This window comes from Molothrus aeneus, chromosome 14 (genome assembly GCF_037042795.1).
Source record: "Molothrus aeneus isolate 106 chromosome 14, BPBGC_Maene_1.0, whole genome shotgun sequence".
Taxonomy (NCBI): Eukaryota; Metazoa; Chordata; class Aves; order Passeriformes; family Icteridae; genus Molothrus; species Molothrus aeneus.
The window spans coordinates 19474786-19495027 of record NC_089659.1 but is presented as its reverse complement, the minus strand read 5'-3'; the positions used below and the strand labels follow the sequence as shown (position 1 = coordinate 19495027).

The 20242-nt window shown below is 47.6% G+C and overlaps 1 long non-coding RNA gene across 1 annotated transcript in view; it reads left to right on the top strand.

The window, feature by feature from the left end:
- LOC136562475 (uncharacterized) overlaps positions 1–20242 on the top strand; it is a 96875-nt gene that overhangs the window by 65186 nt on the left and 11447 nt on the right. The window contains exon 2 of the long non-coding RNA XR_010784524.1: positions 13047–13189. This is a non-coding gene — a long non-coding RNA (uncharacterized lncRNA). The remainder of the gene's footprint in view (positions 1–13046; positions 13190–20242) is intronic.

Sequence of the window (20242 nt, the reverse complement as noted above, 5' to 3'; positions counted from 1 at the left end):
TGTCTCCTTGGCACTTATATGGCTCCCCTTGGCCCAGGGCCTGAATGCCTCCCAATCTTTAATATATTTATCTTCACACATGCAGACACACAGGCATACCTGTGAGGTCAGGAAGTACCAGTGCTGCCCTTGTACAGATGGAGGACATTAAATGGTAATTGGTAAACTGGGAGCAGGTGGTGGTGGGGATGGAGGAAGGCTGCTCTCACATGGTACAGGAAATGGCATCACAAGAAATGGTTCATAAGCCACAGTGCAGTCCTGGGAAGATGCGTCTCCCCATGCATACATGAGTCTGGCAGCCAGTGGAATATGAGGTCCTAGTCATGTCCTATCCCTGTTTTGGCCTCTTCATTCTTCAGTCTTGTTTTAAAATATTTTTGTCCCAGTGGTACAACTTCAGATGCGAAGCTTCTGTCAAATTGCCCGGCCAGGATGGGGGAGGGAGGTTGGAGTCCTCCTAGTCTGACAGTGAAAGCAAAGGATCTTTTGGTGGCAGGATCCTTCTCTCTTGCTCACCGGGTTAACTGTTCTTGGAGGGGGGGTGGTCCCCTCTTTTCAGTGGCTGCAGGGTGGGGATGGGCCCAGCGGCACCATCAGCTCAGGGTTTGCTTTGTCTAGCTGGAGCACTAGGAGCAGACTGTCTGCTGGGGCAGGAATTCCTGAATTCCTGGCAGCTGATACACAGCCACACTGTGCCTTGGCAGTGGCTTTCCCTTAGCCTTTCCCAAAGATGGCAATGCTGCCAAACACATCTCCAAGTGCTTTGCAAATGTGACCCATCAGCAGTGTCTTCAGCACAGAGACAAGCTCGTGGCATTTAGGGAGCTCAGCCGAAACCTGCTGGGGGTCAGAGGTGACCCCCTCTGTTCTGTGGTGCCTTCTCCTGTGCCTGAGGCTGGGCTGGAGCCCCAGGGCCAGTGCCAGGCTGTGCCAGGCTGTGGGGATGGCCAGGGGAGAAGTCAGGTGGCTGTTTGCTGGGCCTGGGCCTGGCTGATAGAGCACGGTGCCTAATTAGCGTGGCAGCTGTTCCCCGTTAGCCAGGCTTTCCTTAGGCGCCTGCACTAATGTTCATGATAGCAGCTAAGGAGAGAAGGGAGGAGGAAATTGCATCTATATTTAATTAATACTGCATCCATATTTTATTACAGAGAGCCCTTAGGTGCAGGAAGATTCTCAGGACAATTGCTTTGGAGGGCTGAAGCTATTGTATGGTGCTGAGGAGATGAACTTTGATTTTGAAAACAACCCCAAATTCCTTGCAGGGTAACCTGGGAAAGCCCAGAAACCCTCTGCCACTCACCTCTCAGCCTCAGGCCAAAAAGCAAGTGGAAAATTTGCTGATAATTCATATTTGATTAGCTTTAATATCTTCTAATATTGCAAGCAAGAAAGGTTCAGTGGCTGCAGACAAAAACCATACTGATTATTTTTTCCTTTTGATAAGCTTCCAGGACTGGACAGGTTTCCTTGTCCATTCTCTGAGCTTACTCCTGTCTTCCAGCTGCATTCCAACTCTGAATCCCAGTGAGGAGACAGAGCATGTTGTTGCAATGGCCATCCCATTCCCATGGCTGGCTGTGCCTGAGGTGGCCCGTGGGGCAGGCAGGGTTGGGCTGGTGGAGCCGAGAGCACCTCAGAGATGCTGGTGGCCGCAGGGGCCTTGGCAGCTTCCGAGGCCACCTTGAGGCACTGGGGCCAGGTGGGACATGCTGCAGACCATGGGGGAAGCGGGGGATGTTTTGGAGCGTGTTTCTGAGCGTGGCCAGAGCGGGGCAGCGGGTCAGCCTGGCCAGAGCAGGGCCGTGGGTCAGCCTGGCCTGAGCCTGTCCAGAGCAGGGCCGTGGGTCTGCATGGCCGGAGCGGGGCCGTGGGTCAGAATGGTCAGAGCGGGGCCATGGGTCAGCCTGTCCAGAGCAGGGCCGTGGGTCAGCCTGTCCAGAGCAGGGCCGTGGGTCAGCCTGGCCTGAGCCTGTCCAGAGCATGGCCGTGGGTCAGCCTGGCCAGAGCAGGCCCGTGGGTCAGCCTGGCCAGAGCAGGCCCGTGGGTCAGCCTGGCCAGAGCAGGCCCGTGGGTCAGCCTGGCCAGAGCAGGCCCGTGGGTCAGCCTGGCCAGAGCAGGCCCGTGGGTCAGCCTGGCCAGAGCAGGCCCGTGGGTCAGCCTGTCCAGAGCAGGCCCGTGGGTCAGCCTGGCCTGAGCCTGGCCAGAGCAGGCCCGTGGGTCAGCCTGTCCAGAGCAGGCCCGTGGGTCAGCCTGGCCTGAGCCTGGCCAGAGCAGGCCCGTGGGTCAGCCTGTCCAGAGCAGGCCCGTGGGTCAGCCTGTCCAGAGCAGGGCCGTGGGTCAGCCTGGCCTGAGCCTGTCCAGAGCATGGCCGTGGGTCAGCCTGGCCAGAGCAGGCCCGTGGGTCAGCCTGGCCAGAGCAGGCCCGTGGGTCAGCCTGGCCAGAGCAGGCCCGTGGGTCAGCCTGTCCAGAGCAGGCCCGTGGGTCAGCCTGGCCAGAGCAGGCCCGTGGGTCAGCCTGGCCAGAGCAGGCCCGTGGGTCAGCCTGGCCAGAGCAGGCCCGTGGGTCAGCCTGGCCTGAGCCTGGCCAGAGCAGGCCCGTGGGTCAGCCTGTCCAGAGCAGGCCCGTGGGTCAGCCTGGCCTGAGCCTGGCCAGAGCAGGCCCGTGGGTCAGCCTGTCCAGAGCAGGCCCGTGGGTCAGCCTGTCCAGAGCAGGCCCGTGGGTCAGCCTGGCCAGAGCAGGCCCGTGGGTCAGCCTGTCCAGAGCAGGCCCGTGGGTCAGCCTGGCCTGAGCCTGGCCAGAGCAGGGCTGTGGGTCAGCCTGGCCAGAGCAGGCCCGTGGGTCAGCCTGGCCAGAGCAGGCCCGTGGGTTAGCCTGGCCAGAGCAGGGCCGTGGGTCAGCCTGGCCAGAGCAGGGCCGTGGGTCAGCCTGGCCTGAGCCTGTCCAGAGCAGGGCCGTGGGTCAGCCTGGCCAGAGCAGGGCCGTGGGTCAGCCTGTCCAGACCAGGGCTGTGGGTCAGCCTGACCTGAGCCTGTCCAGAGCAGGCCCGTGGGTCAGTCTGGCCTGAGCCTGGCCAGAGCAGGGCCGTGGGTCAGCCTGGCCTGAGCAGGCCCGTGGGTCAGCCTGGCCTGAGCCTGTCCAGAGCAGGGCCGTGGGTCAGCCTGGCCTGAGCCTGTCCAGAGCAGGCCCGTGGGTCAGCCTGGCCTGAGCCTGGCCTGAGCAGGCCCATGGGTCAGCCTGGCCTGAGCCTGGCCTGAGCAGGCCCGTGGGTCAGCCTGTCCAGAGCAGGCCCGTGGGTCAGCCTGGCCAGAGCGGGGCCGTGGGTCAGCCTGTCCAGAGCAGGCCCGTGGGTCAGCCTGGCCAGAGCGGGGCTGTGGGTCAGCCTGTCCACAGCAGGCCCGTGGGTCAGCCTGGCCAGAGCAGGCCCGTGGGTCAGCCTGGCCTGAGCCTGTCCAGAGCAGGCCCGTGGGTCAGCCTGGCCTGAGCAGGCCCGTGGGTCAGCCTGTCCAGAGCAGGCCCGTGGGTCAGCCTGGCCTGAGCCTGGCCAGAGCAGGCCCGTGGGTCAGCCTGGCCTGAGCCTGGCCAGAGCAGGCCCGTGGGTCAGCCTGTCCAGAGCAGGCCCGTGGGTCAGCCTGTCCACAGCAGGCCCGTGGGTCAGCCTGGCCAGAGCAGGCCCGTGGGTCAGCCTGGCCTGAGCCTGTCCAGAGCAGGCCCGTGGGTCAGCCTGGCCAGCGCTGCCCTGTGGCCAGAGCCCCCGGCCCTGCGCGCTGCTGCTGGGTGGTCACTGCTGCTGTCCAGCTGTAGCAGCGAGGCACGGCCTGAGCTGCTGCAGCACTCGGCCCTCTGCCCTCATTAGGGGCAGGCTTGGGCCAACAAGGAGGCGTTTTATAGTCCAGTCAGAGAAGCAAAAAATAAGCCTGTGTGTTGGGATAGCCTGAGCCTCTTAAAATATTTTGTACACACCCTTCATGCCCCATTAGTACCATTGTTTTGTTCAGTCAGCATGTGGTACAGCCCTTCTTGTACTCTGCAAAACACATAATTTTCCAAAATGTTGTTGTACTCTGTGGTTTCCGTTATAATAAAAATATGCAAACAATTGCTATCCAAAGAAAACTAACTACCATTTAATTTTTAAATCCTCCTCCTTCTCCTTTCACTGATTTCCACAGTTTTTCCTTGGTAGTATCCAAATTCTGGGGAGAAAGGAAGGCTGAAGACAAAACGTTTACAGAAAGGAGGATTTCTGCCCCTCCACAACTACAAAAGAAACATTTGTTGCCTCAGATAACTCCTAAACAAACTGCTGCCAAAACAATTAGTGTTATTTTTCTATTATCCTCCTATTTGAGAGTAAATAGCCATTTCATGAATATGTTAATTATCTGGTTGGTGCAGAAGATAAGTGGATGTCGTATCTTCACAAGTGATGATAACTCTTCTATTGTATACAAAAATTTCCAACAAAGATTTTTCCCAAGTATTTGGGGTCAGGTGGCTACAGTTAAACTGCTCACAACTGGATCTTTTGCTTTGATAACTTAAAGATTTAGCAAAGATTGAACAATTCAGTAAATGAAGATTTTTTTTTTCATTTTTTAAGGAAAAAGCAGGCAGCTAAGCAATAAGAACCAAATCCCTACAACAGCTGAGCTTTTAAATTGTGTTGTATTTCTGTATTAAGTTTTAAAGGCTAACAGAGAGGTTCGGGGAAAAAATCACTTATGTAAGTAATGCAGGGTCGTATGTCTGTGTACTATTAAATACATGGTATTTTTAGAGTAAAGTAAAACAGTGTTATTCTATTTAAGTTGGGCTGTCTGCAGGACAGAAATTATTTGTGAATTTTTTTGTCGGTAAAAACTGCAAGTTACTAGATAGATATGTTTGCTTATGTTTTAAATCATCCAAATATTTATTTTAATGATACTATGCTTATTTGGGCTCTGGAGAAGCACCAAAGTGCTGATTTTCCTTTTGGAGATGTGTACATTTAGGAAGAAAAATTCAATATTCTGCAAAGTTGAATGCACCATTGTGTCAGATAATTAAAATGTAAATTTAAGTATCTATGCCTGCTTTGTGATTTTTTTAATACTTTTAAGTTAGTTGTCTTTTAAAACATGTGGTCAGCTGTTGTATTCACATATGGTCAAATGATCAAAGTCTGAACTCCTCTCTAATTGTCCCCTGCTGCTTGTCTGCTCTGTCCATGATCAAGGCCTCAGCAGGTGATAAGAAAGGCATGAGAACAGGCTGGAAGGAGAATGAACTACTGAGGGGCCCAAGCTGAAAGAAATAAAGACTTCCAGTACATCACCCTGACAGTAAAGAACCAAGAAAAAGTGAAGTCTGGTTAGTTCTTATTTTTTCTTTCTTTCTCGCCCTTTTTCCCCCTTGCTCACAAATCTGCATATATTTTTTAAACAGCAGAATGCAAATAGGGTCGTCTCTGTGTATTCTCAGCTCATATAAAAGGCAGAACCAAACAGCCTTCTGCAGACATGTTTATTTACTTGTGAGGAGGAGGAAGCTGCTAAGTCACACAGTTTATAGTATTTCACATGTTTGTGGAAATCATTGCAATTCTTTTCACTTGTGCTTGTCATTGTTTGCCTGGAGTTCACTTTGCCAGATGGCGCTTTATTGTCACTGGTGTCCACACCTCAATCTTGCATCACTTCAAGACCAAATGGTGTGAAGAGCTTTAATACTTAGAGGATTTAGTAAAAGTAAATCCACACTTTGTGGAAGGTTCATTCTCAGCTATTCAAGCAGGTCTAGCACTGATTCAGAGAGGGAGTAGCTGACCCCAGGAGTGAAGAAAGGGTGAAATAAATGGATTGTCTTTGCCACTCCTGTTTGTCCCCTGCTCTCTTGCAGTCAAAACGCTGATAGAAAATTAAGGATCAATATTAGATTTAGAATAAAGAGTTAACAGTTAAAGAAAGGAAGGTGCATTGTCAGATTCTCCTCTCCTCCCCCCAGTCAGTGTAGAAAACAGTTGACTGCATTTGTAAAGCTAAATTTCTTAGGCTTGCAGTAATGTATTTGTATGCATCGTGTTTTTGGAACCACGTGAGGATTAATTTTTTACATGAATTTGCATGCAAATAGAGTACTCCCTTTTGGCTTCTGCAGAGTCGTTTCTTAATGTTTGCAAACACTGTCGCTCAGATGCAAGAAGTGCCATTGCCCCATTTTACAGATGAGGAGACAGTGGCTGGCTGAGAAAGAAGTGGGTACTGTTCAGACTGTCATTCAAACGTGGGGGTTTTGGGCAATCTATATTTCATTATTTAAAACAGGACTGAGTGCCTATTTCTCCATTTTTGCAGGTAACTGCAGTCTATGTGCCCAAGTGACTCCAGCAGTAAGACTGGACAGAGAGAGTGTGTGTCTCTGCATGGACAAGGAGTATTTTAGCAGGAGGCAGATGTGAGAGGATTTAGAGGATATTATAGAAAAATCCTTGTAGTGCTCAGGCTGTTATATGGCTGCTGTAAACCAGCAAACAGGTTAGAGGCTATAACCAGAAGGAAAGAGCACGCATCACAACTGCAGCCCCCTCTGCAAGGAGGCAGAGCTGTGGTCAGTGCCCCAGGTTTTTTCTGGGGTCAGCTCCAGAGGGTTCTCCTTGTGGGCCATGTGGGTTTTAGGAAGGACAATTCTTGGAGCAGGTTTGTGATGGAAGGGGAGACTGATGCACAGGGAGGGTGGTGGAGAAAGAGAGGATTATGATCATGTCTCTGCATGGGGCAAAGGGTGAGAGAGGCTTGAAACAAAGGGTCTGGAACATTTTGACCGTGGAGATTTGTGGGAAGGAGGGCCCCAGTCCTGCTGGGGGGCTGCTGAATAGTGTCTGCCTCAGCAGTGACCCACGGAAGGGAAGCGCCCTTGGGAATGTTGGCGCTTCCTTCCCTCCCTCCTGCGCTCCCTTCGGAGCAGACCTGGTTCCACTTGGTCATGCTCAGTGACTTCCTGAGCTGGGCTGGCGAGGCCCAGTGCCACACAAGCTGAGCCAGGGCCCAGCAGCAGGGTGTACAAATGAGCTCGAGAGACAGCCAGAGGTGGGACCTGCCTGAGCACTGGGAACTCGCCCTTGCCTGCTTAGGGTGTCTCGCACATCCCATGTACTGCAAGATCCATCCCCTGCGGGGGGATACACAGCCCCTCTGTCAGGATTTGCCATGCCCCTATGACCTTCCTGTGAATATTTATTGTCCAGAACATCCAGAAGTAGGAAATATCTACTGTGATGGCAGACACACAATGGGAACAGAGGCAGCCAAAGTTAACCAGCTTACACATTGTATCTTCTGCCATTTGGTCCTCTGTTTCCTTCAGAATAAAACTGGCAGTGCCCAGAGATAGCTGTTGAGAGTCACCTTTGCACCTGGAACATTCTAAGCTGGTGTGGCCTGTCTACCTTCAACACACTTGAGATGCTTATTTTTTTTATAGAGAATTCCCAGCCTTGTCTGTGAATTCTGTTTCCTGACTGGTTTTTTTTGTTGAACATGTGTATTTTTATGTATACAACAGTAGCCTTCAGTAATACATTGAATTCCAAAATTGGGAATGTTGAGAAGCAATGAATGGAAATGCTTTTTTATGTAATACTGCATTAACTTGCAGACTTAAATGGTTCAGTGAGGAGTTACTGGTCACAGTAGCTGTGACTAAACTCACATATTCTTGTTTTCATATTGGTTCAGGTCCCTTTCCTGGCAGAAGCTGGTCTTTCTGCGAGTCCATGGAAAGTTCTTGAGCAGAGAGCTCTCCATGCCTGCTGCTGATAGCGGGTAGTATCATGCTGTTTTCTTGGAAAATGCATTTGGATGCTATTTTCTAGAATAAACAAGTTTAAGTGGCCAAGAAATAAAATAGATTCCTCCCACTTCTCTCCTTCCCCCATGTGCTCAAAATAAGTGGTTGAAGTGAAAAAAAAGGTAAGTGGTTGATTCTCACTCCTGCAAATGGTCAAGAAAATTACAGAGCCAGCAAAATCAATTTTCAGGTTTAATAGTCCACAAGCCCAAGGAATTCTGTGCAGTACTCCCTGGGGTCTGGGTAGGTGTTTAATCTCTGAAATTCTATCCAGAGGAAGCATGTTGAAAACAAGAAGTTTTTGGTGGGGTCACGTGCTCCAGGAGGTTTGGGATCAACAGGAGGTGCGTGGTTTGTTTGCTCTCAGTGGTTTTGGGCAGCAGCTCTGACCAGTGGCTTTGGTGGGAGGGGATGAGGTGCTCCTGAGGCTGGTTTTATATTGCTGTGTGAGGAGCTGAAGGGGACAGCTCTCCTTCCATGGCATCCTTATGTAGGAAGAAGAATTTGGTTTATTACTTGCCTGCCTGTTGTGAGAGCTCTCTGCAATAACAGATTTTTGAGGAAGCACCCTTGGGCTAAGCAGGGCAGGCCCTGTGTGCTGTGGGATTTATTTCCTGCAGGATGTGGTCCTGTAAGAGGCTCCTCCTGGCTGGACTGGGGTGACAGTGTGAGCCCACCCTGTCCCTGCACGGTGCCTACAACTGACCACAGAGAAGGGGTGATGGCTTTGGATGGACTGTGAGGCAGAGCAAAGCAGGAGGCTTTAGCAGAGACTCCTGTGAGGATTTTGGCTGGTGGAGGGAGAAAGGTCCTTTCTCTGCACTGTGGGTCAGGTGGTGGGATAATGAGGAGAACAGCCCTGATGTGCAGAAATGCTGCCTGTCAGAATGACTACTCTGCAAATCTACTTAAAAGTGATTTTCTGTGTGCCACCCTGAAATTCATCTGGCAATTAAATGATAAGGTTAATATGTTACATGCATGGAGGCCAGAAAATTTGGAGGTAGTGTTGCCATAGCAACTGTATCTCTGCCCTCCTGGGCATAGGCATCCCTGTGGGGTCAGCCAGGGCCCAGTGCTGGGGGTGGGAAATGCCGCCAGCGTGGTAGCAAAGGGGTGGGAAAAGTCATAAAAATGTAAAAATAAACCCAAGTCTTTGATCTCGTTGTGTGCTGTCGGTGGAAGAGCAGTAAAAGGTGAAGCTCCTCTCCATTGTGTGTGTCAGAGGGAGCACTGCAGCGCTGCCTCGGGCTGTGCCAGGGAGCTGTGCCTTCAGGAGGGCAGGGCTCAGCTGCTTCAGCTGCTCTGGTCTCTGGGATGCTGCACTAACTGGGAAAAGGCGTTTCCAGTGCAATTCCAGTGTCCTCCTTCAGCTCCTACAGCTAAAATCCCAGTGCCTAAAGAAGACACCCTCTCCAAAGAGCATATACTCCAACAGTCAAATACACTCAAACAATGCCATGCCTTGAAGGGAACCCAGAAGGGCTCTCTTGCTCTTCCACTAATTTTGAAGCCATTTAATTTACCTCTGAGAACTACAGAGCACTTGCTTTTGTACACAGGTGTGTTTGTGAGCACTCGGACTGGTGCCGCGTGGCTGTGCATCCCTTTGGGAGGTGGCGGCTGAAGCTCTGCTCTCTCCCCTGGGCCTGTGACCAGGAGCAGCAGGGTGCTGTCACCACTGGGGACCATGAGTCCTCCTTCTTCATCTCTGCAATGTCACTGCCTGGCACTCCGGCGTGTCCAGGTTTTGTTAGTGCAGATGATTTTAGGCTCTTAAAAACCGCTGTGGTGAATGGTGTAGCTCCTCTTAACTACAAAACATAAAAGCATTTTTGTGGTGAAATCAGAAATGATGAGTTAGCTTTCCCTGCTTTAATGAACTAAGTGTTCAAATCTCAGTAGCGTTGCAGAGATTGTGATTCTTGTTTCAGTCTCCAAGCTTCACTCCTGAGTCATCTCTGGGTCTATTGTTTTGCTTTGAGAAATGGTTTAGTTTTCTGTTGCTGTCTTTTCAGAGTAGATCTGTGCTTAGGTATTACCACAAAAAAACAGATAATCTTTTAAACTGAAAAAAATATCAGCTGGTTGCTGGCAGATACCTCTCATCTGGGAAGGGCTCTTGGCTCATATGCTGGTTATCCCTGCTGAGATAAAGCGAGCAACTGGAGCAAATGAAGCACTTATGAAGTGTGTTAGAGCTTCTCCCCATAGTATGCAAATGAACTGCAAATAATCTGTGTTCCTGCAGGAAGTCCTTTATGAAAAGCAAAGGGATGGAAAAGGAAATGGAGGCCTTGGCACTGGTGAGGTTATTTACATGGAGGGCACTGTGTGTTTGCTGTGTGGTTGGGCTGTGATAACAGAAGTCTGCTTTCCCTGGAATGTTGTGGCTCTCGAAGGCAGGAGATGAAAGACCTAGAATGATAAAGTAGTACATCTCAGGGCATTTTATTTTATATTAAAGCTTGCTTTTTAAATTTTTTTTTTCCTTTTTCTTTTTCTTTTCAGCAAATGCATACCAAATGCCAGAGGGAAAGCCTATTGTGTTACCAGGGTAATGCCAAAAGATGCACAGAGATCATGCAATTGTGTTATTGTACTGAGATGTCATCCTAATATCACTCTGGTTTATTTGAATAAATACAGGTATTTGCCATAAGAATTCCCCATAAGGAACCTTGCAAAGGTACATGATGACCAGGCCCTGAAAGGCAGTGTTTATGGAGAAAGTGCTTTCTATGCACTGTTGTTCAATGTTGAAACATGTTTCTTCAATTTACATTCTTTTATTTTAAGGGCGCATAATAACTTGCTGTAGCTTTGGAAACTCAGGGCAGATATAACTTAAGTAGATTTATCTAACTACACACAATACTTTGCTGTTGGATGCAGCAGTAGTTGCCATAGCAACTGCAGGATTCCCAAATTGTTATGATACCTCCAAGAAACAGGTTGTCTTTTGGAAGAACTGCAAGCAATTTAACTTCATACTACAGTAGCCATAGCTTTAGGGGATAAATGATATCTCCAAATGTATGCTTCTCTCCATGTGGGATCTTCATGGTTTATTTCAATTATGACATTTTTTCACTTTGCTGTAATTTTTTTGGTCATAATTATTTTTTTCGGAGCTGAAGGAATAGAATATGTTTTAAACTGCTCTTCATTATTAGTTCTGTATACCATGATAGTGTCTAATGACTCTTACAAACTTTGAGATCTTCCTGCCAACACTTAAAAAGAGAAAAAACCCAGGGGGAAGGTCAGTGGCATTTTTTTTCCTCTGGTTGCTTTGTCATCAAATAATATATCCCAGATGCAGATGAACATACCTTCCTAACAGCCATGACCAAGGTACTGTCCCTGCTTCACAGGTGGGTGAATTATTCCACTGAGGAGGTAACAGAGTTCTGTAAGACTGAGGATGACTCTGTTGAGAGGTGGGACTAGGTCTCATGAGTGCTTAGGAGAATCGTGAACCAAGTCCCTGCAAGCAAAATTTTTCATGGGAGGTGACAAAATAAAGCATGGATTTTCTTGCAGCCACGTCCTGCTCCTGCAGACAAATCAGTATAAATAAGCAGCTGTATCGAGGTTGTTCACTTGTGTATAGTATTTGGCCCAGATGGTTTATTTTTGTGATTCCAGATTTATTTTCTTTCTTTTCTTTTAGAAAGGTCGTGGTAATGTTTCCCAGCTCCTGAGAGAGTTGGGATTGTTGAGCCTGGAGAAGAGAAGGCCCCAGGAGACCTTAGAGCCTCTTCCAGTGCCGAAAGAGCTGGAGAGGGACTTTTCAGAAGGCAGGTGACAGGGAAAGGGGAGATGGCTTCCAGCTGACAGAGGGCTGGCTGAGACGGAATTTTGGGCAGAAAGTCTTCCCTGTGAGGGACAGGCTGCTCAGAGAGGCTGGCTGCCCCTTCCCTGCGGGTGTTCAAGGCCAGGTTGATGGAGCTCTGAACAACCTGGGATAGTGAAAGCTGTCCCTGCCCATGGCAGGGGGTTGGAACGAGATGATCTTTAAAGTTCCTTCCAACCTAATGCATTCTATGGTTCTGTGAAGTCATGTTATAGATTGGTTGGGGAACTAAAATGTGTCTGTGAAAATAGAAGAAATCAAGAGAGTTTCTCAGTTCCTATTAATAACACATGCAGGGGATCTACACACATTCAGGTTAACTCTTAATGGGTTCATTTTCTTAGGATTTGTTACTTGGTTTGTGAGGCCAAAGAGTCTTAGTTGTGCTCCAGGATGTCAGGGAATGCATTGGAACAAAACAAAATGGTTTTGTCCTCAGACCACTTCCAAAGTGAGCCCAAGACAAGGGGTTGCAGATAGGGGTGTGTGAGGACTGATAAGGAGGCTGGTCTATGGATGTCTCTCAGGAAAGATGCTGTTTAAGTGCTGACAAGCTGTTTGTTTGCATGGTGGTTCAGGAGACTTTGAAGGCTGTCTTGAAGACAAACAACAAAGGCACTTTGGAGGTGGCTGTTGGGAGCTCTTCCTTGTAGGAGTGGCAGCAGGGGGAAAGCACAAAAGGGATTTTGTTGGAAAACACAGAGTGTAGGCTAGGGACATGTTAGGGTGCAGAAATTCTGTGTAAAACAGACCTTTATCAACTCTTCCTCTTATTCATCAGACTTGCTGTGAGGAGGAATCTGTGGGTCTCCCCCAGAGGTGGCTGCATTTTGAAAAACTCAGAAAGATGGGATTCCTGGATGCAGTTGGGCTTTCCCAGTCTTGCTCCCTGATAAAGCCCTGTCTTACATGAGTGGCTGGCTCTTTTCCTTCTCCAGGGAAAGGGCTGGGATGCCATACCTGCTGGGAATAGCTCAACCAGGGACTTGTGCCAGGGCCTCGACTGCCAACAGCAGCACTTAACCAAAGTGGCAGTGACTTGGTTAAGGTGGATGCTGAAAACCAGCCACTTTCTGGTTGAGTCCAGGTGCTATCTGTGACCTGGGAATTCTGAGACCTAGCTGTGCATCTTTATAAGAAGTTTGTATATCTTTGCAAGCCTTAAGTGCTCAAAATTCATGAGTTATACCTCAGAAAGTTCATGAGGATGGGTTTTTTTTCTTTTTTTTTTTAATTTTTGGATGTGTTGTCATGTTTATGAGCTTTTTGGCCCAGCTATGTTGCCTATTTCAAGGTTTTATTTGCAACTGAGAATTGGAAACTTATTTTTATGGTACATGTTCTTTTTTTGTGCAGAGCCTAGATTTGGGTGAGTGACGTGCCTGCAGGTTCTCAGGCTTCCTGGAAGCACCAGCTGCTGCAAGACTGGGATGAAACTGCAGGAGTGTGCAGTGCTGCTGGTACAAGGAGGCCTTTTCATCCAGCATCCTTTGGGTCACGTGGGTATAAAATGGGGCTGAATTAGTCTTTTCTTCCCTCCTGACATTTGGCTGGGTGGGAGGCTGATTCCTCATATGTTTTAATACGGCATTTGAAAACTTAATTTTCTCTCAGCTTTACATGTAATTTGCCCATATTATTACTATAATATGGGTTTTATTCCTCTGAGGCTGTACAAGTCTTCAGGATACTCTTAATATGTATGGTGGGAAATGGGCTGTTTGCAAATTAGTAACAAACTATAATAATTACTTTGCTTTCCCCTTGAAATGCTAATCTGAAGCTTTGATGACCACAAAATTCCCATATAAAGCCACACAGACCTTCAGCTGCATTTGTTGGATCTATTTAGATCTCTGCTTGGTGTCTAAAAGAGGCAATAACTCTGCGAACATCTCTGGCCACTTCCTCCCACACATTGCTTGGTGTGGCTCCTGTCTGCTTGGGTATCTATATACAGCACAACTGTAGGTGTGAATTTTTGTGGTTTGACCCGTTTCCATAAGTTAAAGTTGCTAAGGATGGCCACAATGATCATTTAATAGGAAATGCTGAGCTAGTGGTGAATTTTCTAGAAATATCTGCAATGAAAATATTGAGCATTTGAAAATTCATGGGAAAAAATATACATTTTGAGGACTTGAAGACATTAAAGGAAAAAGAGTTTGTAAACTAGTGCTAATCTTGGTCAGTGTTGTAGAAATTAATGTTTGTGGTAATACAAAAACTCCCAATGTACAATTCTTGAAGTGATTCTATCCTGTCCACTCTAAGTCCAAGCATCTGTTTGACTCTTCTTCCTCATGGACTACCCTGGTGCCATCTCTAGAAGGCAACTGGAAGACCTCAGGTCCAGCTCTGTCTCACAGCATCTCCGAAGATGTTTTCCTCCTCTGCTCTGAAAGCACAATACCAGTGCAGACAGGCTGAGTCCAAGGCATACTCCTCAGCAGCCATCAGCCCTTTTCTGTGGGTGGAGGCAATGTCAGTGAAATGTAATGTGTTGGCTTCTCCTGGAGCATGTAAGGTGAGCTGGTTATGTGAGTGGCCTCTCCTGTGTCTTTTAAAGCTGGTGGCTGGATTATCTTTGCTTTCTCCTAGCACCTCTGAAAAATTTGAGTAGATTCTCTTTTGACAGCAGCCACTGCTGCTGCTGTTTCTCTAGCAGAAAGCCATTTCAATATCCCTGTTATTGTTTCTGGACTCTGCCACCTGGATGGAACTGGTGGGAAAGGCGTAACTGGGAGGAAGGAGGTGCCAGCAAGGGAGCAAAAAGGAGAATGCTCTTGAGGAGAGCCGTGCCATCCTGCACCCTCATTCATTGCTTTGGCTGAGCTAGGAGCTGCAAGAGCCACATGGGAGAGGGCAGGTGCCCACACAAGCATCACTGTGCCAGGGGTTTTCACCCCTTGCTCTGTATTTAACATCTGCTAGGAGAAGCAGTTGTGAGGATGGAGATGCTGCTGTGTGAGCCAAAGCAGCCCTGGAGACGGGGATGCTCCAGGTCGGTTACAGCCTTCTCACCCTCCCAGGAAAGCAAACAGGGAATAAAGGTCACACGAGAAAGTGAGGGTATCATCTTAAAGAGAGCCTCTGCTGCACAGGATTGTCTCGTGCAGTGCTGCTGAGCATCTTGAAAAGCAAACCAATAGCATTAGGGTGGAGGAATTCCCACTGCATTCCCCTCCTCTGGCCCCCTCACCTCGGCCCCAAGATCAAAAAGGCAGCAGCAGTGCAGCCTTCTGTCTGCATAAGAACAGAGCCTGTGCAGGAGAGCTGCCACAAGGGAAAGCTGCTCTCTGAAGATGCTTGAAAAATAAACAGTGCACATCAGCCCAGTGTGAGGTGGCTACCCAGGTCTGGAGAAACCACGTGTGCCTGGGGTAGTGATGCCTGCCTTCCCTTCCTCTTGAACGGCAAGGACTTCATTTCCATGCACTTACCAGACCTGGGGCAGCATTTCTAGGAAAGGCAGTTTGGTAGAGGGAGATGCTGCATGCAGTGTGGTGCTTCAGGGATTGCTTTCTGTCTTCTGAAGGCTGAAATGCCCCAGCACAAGCCATCTTGCAGTGTGCCCTGGGGAGCAGGACATTAAAGGGATGTGCCAGCAGCGTTTTCTTACCTTGAACATGTGATGGAAAAGAGTGGGAGAGCTCAAGGTTTTTCTGTCCTCAAATTCTTGGCATTAGCCTGACCTCTTTCTGCACCTGACAAAATCTCTCAGTGGGCTGGGTTTAGTGTAAAAGGTGATAGTAGAAGAGACCAAAGTGGTGAACAGTCCCTGAAGGACACACTGGTGTGTGCCAGGTGCCTGACAGGATGTGCACAGGGCTGTTTTTTCCCCTTGCTCTGTCTGGGTTTCCCAGGAAGCTGTTTTGCTGCACGCCTGGTGCTGCTGACCCACCGCATGGGAAGCCTTGAGTAATCCCACACTGCTCTGAGCATGTTTGAGAAGTTCTGTATGACAAGATCGCTGAGTGCCCTGCCCTTTGCTCTGCCCCCTCTCGTGTTTGTCACATCTAATAATGGACAGAAATGTGGTGTGTGCCACTGAACACGGGGAATTTGTTTGTATTCCATGTTTGCCACAGCCTTTTAATTTGAGGAGGGAGCGTGGGAGCAGGGAATGGCTAAGAACACTTTGGTAGCTCTCTGCTGCAGGCTAGGTACAGTTCTTAGGGAGTGATGTGAACTTGAGCTGAAGTGTTGGGTTTAGAGTGGCAGTGGTGTCTGGAGGGGCAGTGCTAAGTGCTTTAAAAGCACTGTATCTGTTTCAGGGCTTGGTGAAGGGTGGTGAGATAAGCTGCTCTCTGTGCTCTCTTATCTGGGTAGGGGTGTCAGGCACTGCACTTTCCAAGGAGGATGTTGCCACATTTTATTTTGCAAGGGAAGTGCTGTGGAAAGATGACTCAGGCTGCCTGCAGCCCTCAGCCTGGGCGGGTGCTCATTCACACTGAGCTGTGCTTGTGCTGCTGCAGGTGCTGGACTGCCCTGCTGCAGCCAAAGTGGGCTTTTGTCCCTAACCTCGATATTGGTACATCTTGGGCTTGTTCCTTGCAGAGACCCCATCCAGTTAGGTAACAATAATAAGGTGTAAAAGAGCAGGAGAATCCTAACTTGTGAAATCCTGATGGTTTTTCCATGCTTACATATTTGGTTGTTGAATGTGTGTATATGGCCCTAATTTCTGTGCACTTGCTTTCTGTTCCTAGATGTAGCAGATGTTGTTCCAGCAACCACCTCTCATCTTTTCTCCCTCCTCCTTTTTATTCCTTTCTTGCATGTTCAAGGCATGGTGAGCAAGTAAGGACACTGTTGTTAGGTTGAAGACTTCAACTGTCTTTATTGCCTAGTCCAAGGGGAAATGGGGCTGGTATACCTGGGATGTTGGCAGGAGACGAAGGCATACAGAAGAAATTCTTTCTCATGAAAATATTTGTCTATCCTCTTTTCCCTCCTTAGCCTCTTTAAAAGGGGATAAGGTCTACTTTTGGATACATGGGAGTATTCAACAGGGAAGCTTCCACAAGGCAAAAAAAGTCCCTGACATATCAGAAGGGCATGTGCCTTGTTCTGTAGACTTTGTAAGTGTGAGGTCTTAAATGAGAGATGGCAATGAGGTGAATTGTGCCACTAGGATAACATTTTTGAGAAGCATCTGGTTCAGGATTGTACAATGTCTAGCATGGATGCTTCCTGGGACAATTCCCCATCCAAGGCTTGGTTCCATTTGCTTTATGTCATGCCCCTTCCAGGAGCATATTGCAGAGATTTCTGAGATGATGACAATCAGACAGGAGTGGGGCTGTGGAGCATGAGAGCTTTGTCAGCGAGATACTGCAGCCAAGTGAAGGAGCCCTGTGGACAGGGTAATTTCACTGCTGCTGGGACCTGGCTAGCATTTCCAGAGGAAGCTCTGTGTGCACAGGAGGAACATCCTCTGGGATGGCTGAGGGCAGGATGCCTGCCAGGATTGGTGCTGCTCATGGGTAAAGCCTGACGGTTACCTATTATCCAGAATATTTTAATAGGATCTTTAGGGTATTTTTTCTGAGACACACATTTTTGGATGACTGTTCTTATCTTTAGTTATGTTTTCATGAGCATTCCCAATATCCTTCTCACTTCCAGCTGGGAAATCGAAATACAGCGAGCTTTTATTTATTTGTTTGTTTGTTTTTATTTTACCTCATGTGGTTGTTGTGGGCTTTGTTATCTCTTCTGCTGCACTTTGTGTGACAATAACTTCTGAAGTCAAGCAGTTTAATTGCAAAAATGAAGAAACAGAAAAACACCACACAAAAGCACCAAAAATATATGGGAAAAGCCACCTATTTTACAGTGTCCATGAACATCTGCTAATGCAACATTTGCCATGTGGGTGGGGAAATTTGTAGAGAAAGGAATGTCATTCATGGTCCAAGATAGGTATTGCAAGTAACTTTCCTTTCATCATCAGAGCTGCCAGGCTCAGGCACAAGCTTCTGCACTGGGCCAGCCTTAGTCAAGGATAATCCGCCTTCACTTCAAACTGAGATTCTTCTTTTTTCTTTTTTTTTTTTCTGGATGATGTAATTTTTTTTCTCTTTAATAATTGGATCATTGTTTTGGAATTTAAAGCCTTTCAGTAAAGGGCAAGAGGAGGGAAAGTTTGAAGCTGTGAGGGTGCTGAGGCACTGGAACATGCTGGCCTGAGAAGCTGTGGCTGAGCCATCTCTGGAAGTGTTGGAGGCCAGGGGGCTGAAAGGTGAATATTTGTCAGAGCCTGTACAGAGCAGAGCCCTGTGTAACCCAGGTCACTTTGGAGGGGAGGAGAAAGCTGCTGCCAGATCTGCTCTCTGCTTTGAGTTGTATGCTGTCCAGTTCTTACACTAATATATGAGAACATTCACTTTGTTGGGTTTGGTATTACCAGCAAAATGTGTCAGGCATTTTGTGGTAAGATGATATTGGTTTGACAAAATCTGTGGGGTTTTTTTCAAACTGTGCTCTTTCTGCTCAACGTTTCTGTGCCCTGTGGATGCACATGGATTGTACTCTGTAAAATTATTCTAATGTTAAGTAGAGTGTAGATGGGATGAGCAAAGAAAGACTTGGAAGCAATGTGTTGTAAGCTCATCAAAAGTCTGGTAAAGTGTCCATTTGAAAAAATAAGGTAAATTGTAGACAGTTTATTCCAATTTGGGATGAAACTATCAACATTTTAACATTTTTCATGGTGGCTGGAAAGTCTTGTTAACCAAAGAAAATGGCCTAAGTATGATGGCATTGTTACTTTGGTAGGAAGGGAAAGAAAATGAAATCAAAATTATTTATTGCTTCAAAGACCTGATGATCTAGTGCATCACCAAAAGGAACTTGGAGAAAGACCTCTTACATAAAATTAACTCTCTGAATCTGACTCTTACCAGTAGTTTGGGGTAGTGAAGCCACTAAGCGAGGGTGGCTCTTAGCAGCCAGTTCCCATGTCCTGGCTTGACTGCATTGCTAACTGGGGTGCAAGAATGGGACAGCCTTTCCCAGGGAGTTGTGTGAGACCTTTGTGCACCTTTTTCTCTGTAATACACTTCACCCTTTGGAAAAGTAGCTCCTTTTTTTTTTTTTTTTGAGGAAATACGGGTTTTTGGTTTGCATTTTGAAACTTGTCTTCTCTTCCAAAGGAAAACTTGGCACTGTGAACCTGCTAACTCCAGCAGGCATCCAACACGTGCTTTGGAGAAGGTGATTATTCCCTGTTGCTGGGGCAGGTGTCTTTTCCTGTGAAGATTTTGATGCTGTTAAGGAGTGATGTCTTAAAGGGGTTTGTATTTTTAGCAGCTGTGATTTATGTCCTGCAGGCTCTGTCTTTAAATCATGCCTCAAAGAGGGATAGGTTATTTTACAGAGAAACCCATAAAGTAATGTATGCTTCTGGTGTGACTTTCTTTAAAGCTGTGCATTAATTCCTGAGGACTGAGGTCAGCCTGCCTGTGCTGAGATCTGCACAATGACATTTCCATAGGGGGCTTATTTCATGCTATGGGAGAAGCAGGAAGTAATATTTACCATATGAAGACACAGTACTATTAATAATAATAATGGTAACAACCAACTAATACTTATGCAGTGCATTTTAAAAATGATTATTTTTTCTTTGTCTCAGAGTACTTAAGAAGATCTCCAATCTATAGAAAAAGTAATGGAAGTGTTAATGAGAATTCAGGTTTTGTGGGGATCAGTATCAGCCTCTGGTACATGTACAAACCACTTGTTGGAAAGCTGCTGGCTTTGGAGTTCTTGCTTTTGACCTGGAAATGTTCTTGCCCTGCTGCTCTGGAGACACCTCTGCAGGGTGGGGAGGCCTCTGAGTTTTCCTGTCTCTCCTCAGCTTCTGTAGGCAGCGATGCAGATCAGACTGAGAGTGCAGAGGAGGTGCCTGATGTGTGACTTCACTGCAATGTTTCCTCCACTCCCCAGTACCCCATGCAATGCCATAATTTCCAGCTCTCAGTCTTCCCAGGACAGAAACCTGCTTCTGTGGTGAAGGTTTGTAGGTAAGTTACAGACACTGAAGCTTAGTGATGTGTCCTTCTCAGCAGTGTTACCCGGGTGGTTCTGATTTGGCAAACAGAACTCAGTTCTTTATGGGTTTAAGAAAATGGTGCTGTATCTCTGATGGTAAGACACTTATGGAGGAGTCTAAGAAGGCTGTAATTTTTTTCATGTGTAACTATGGAGGCATGCTTTGATATCAGAGAATTGCTTTATAAATGAAGTTGTAAGAAACATTTAAATGTCAAGTATCCTTCATCTTGTTCATTCAAGCGCAGAATATTTATGAGGATACTGTTAATAAAGCATCTTTGCCTCTCTGACAGAGACTGGACTTAGGCAGGGTATTTGACAGTGGAAAAGACTAAGAAAATGAGAAAAGGACATTTTCCATGAGTTACTTTGAATTTCTCCAGCATGCCCTTTTCTTTTAAGGGTTTTGTGAATTGCTCTGGCAATTTGCTAAGTATTAAAGGGAACAATGAACAGGGCCCTCTTCTTACAAAGACAAAGAAACAAAG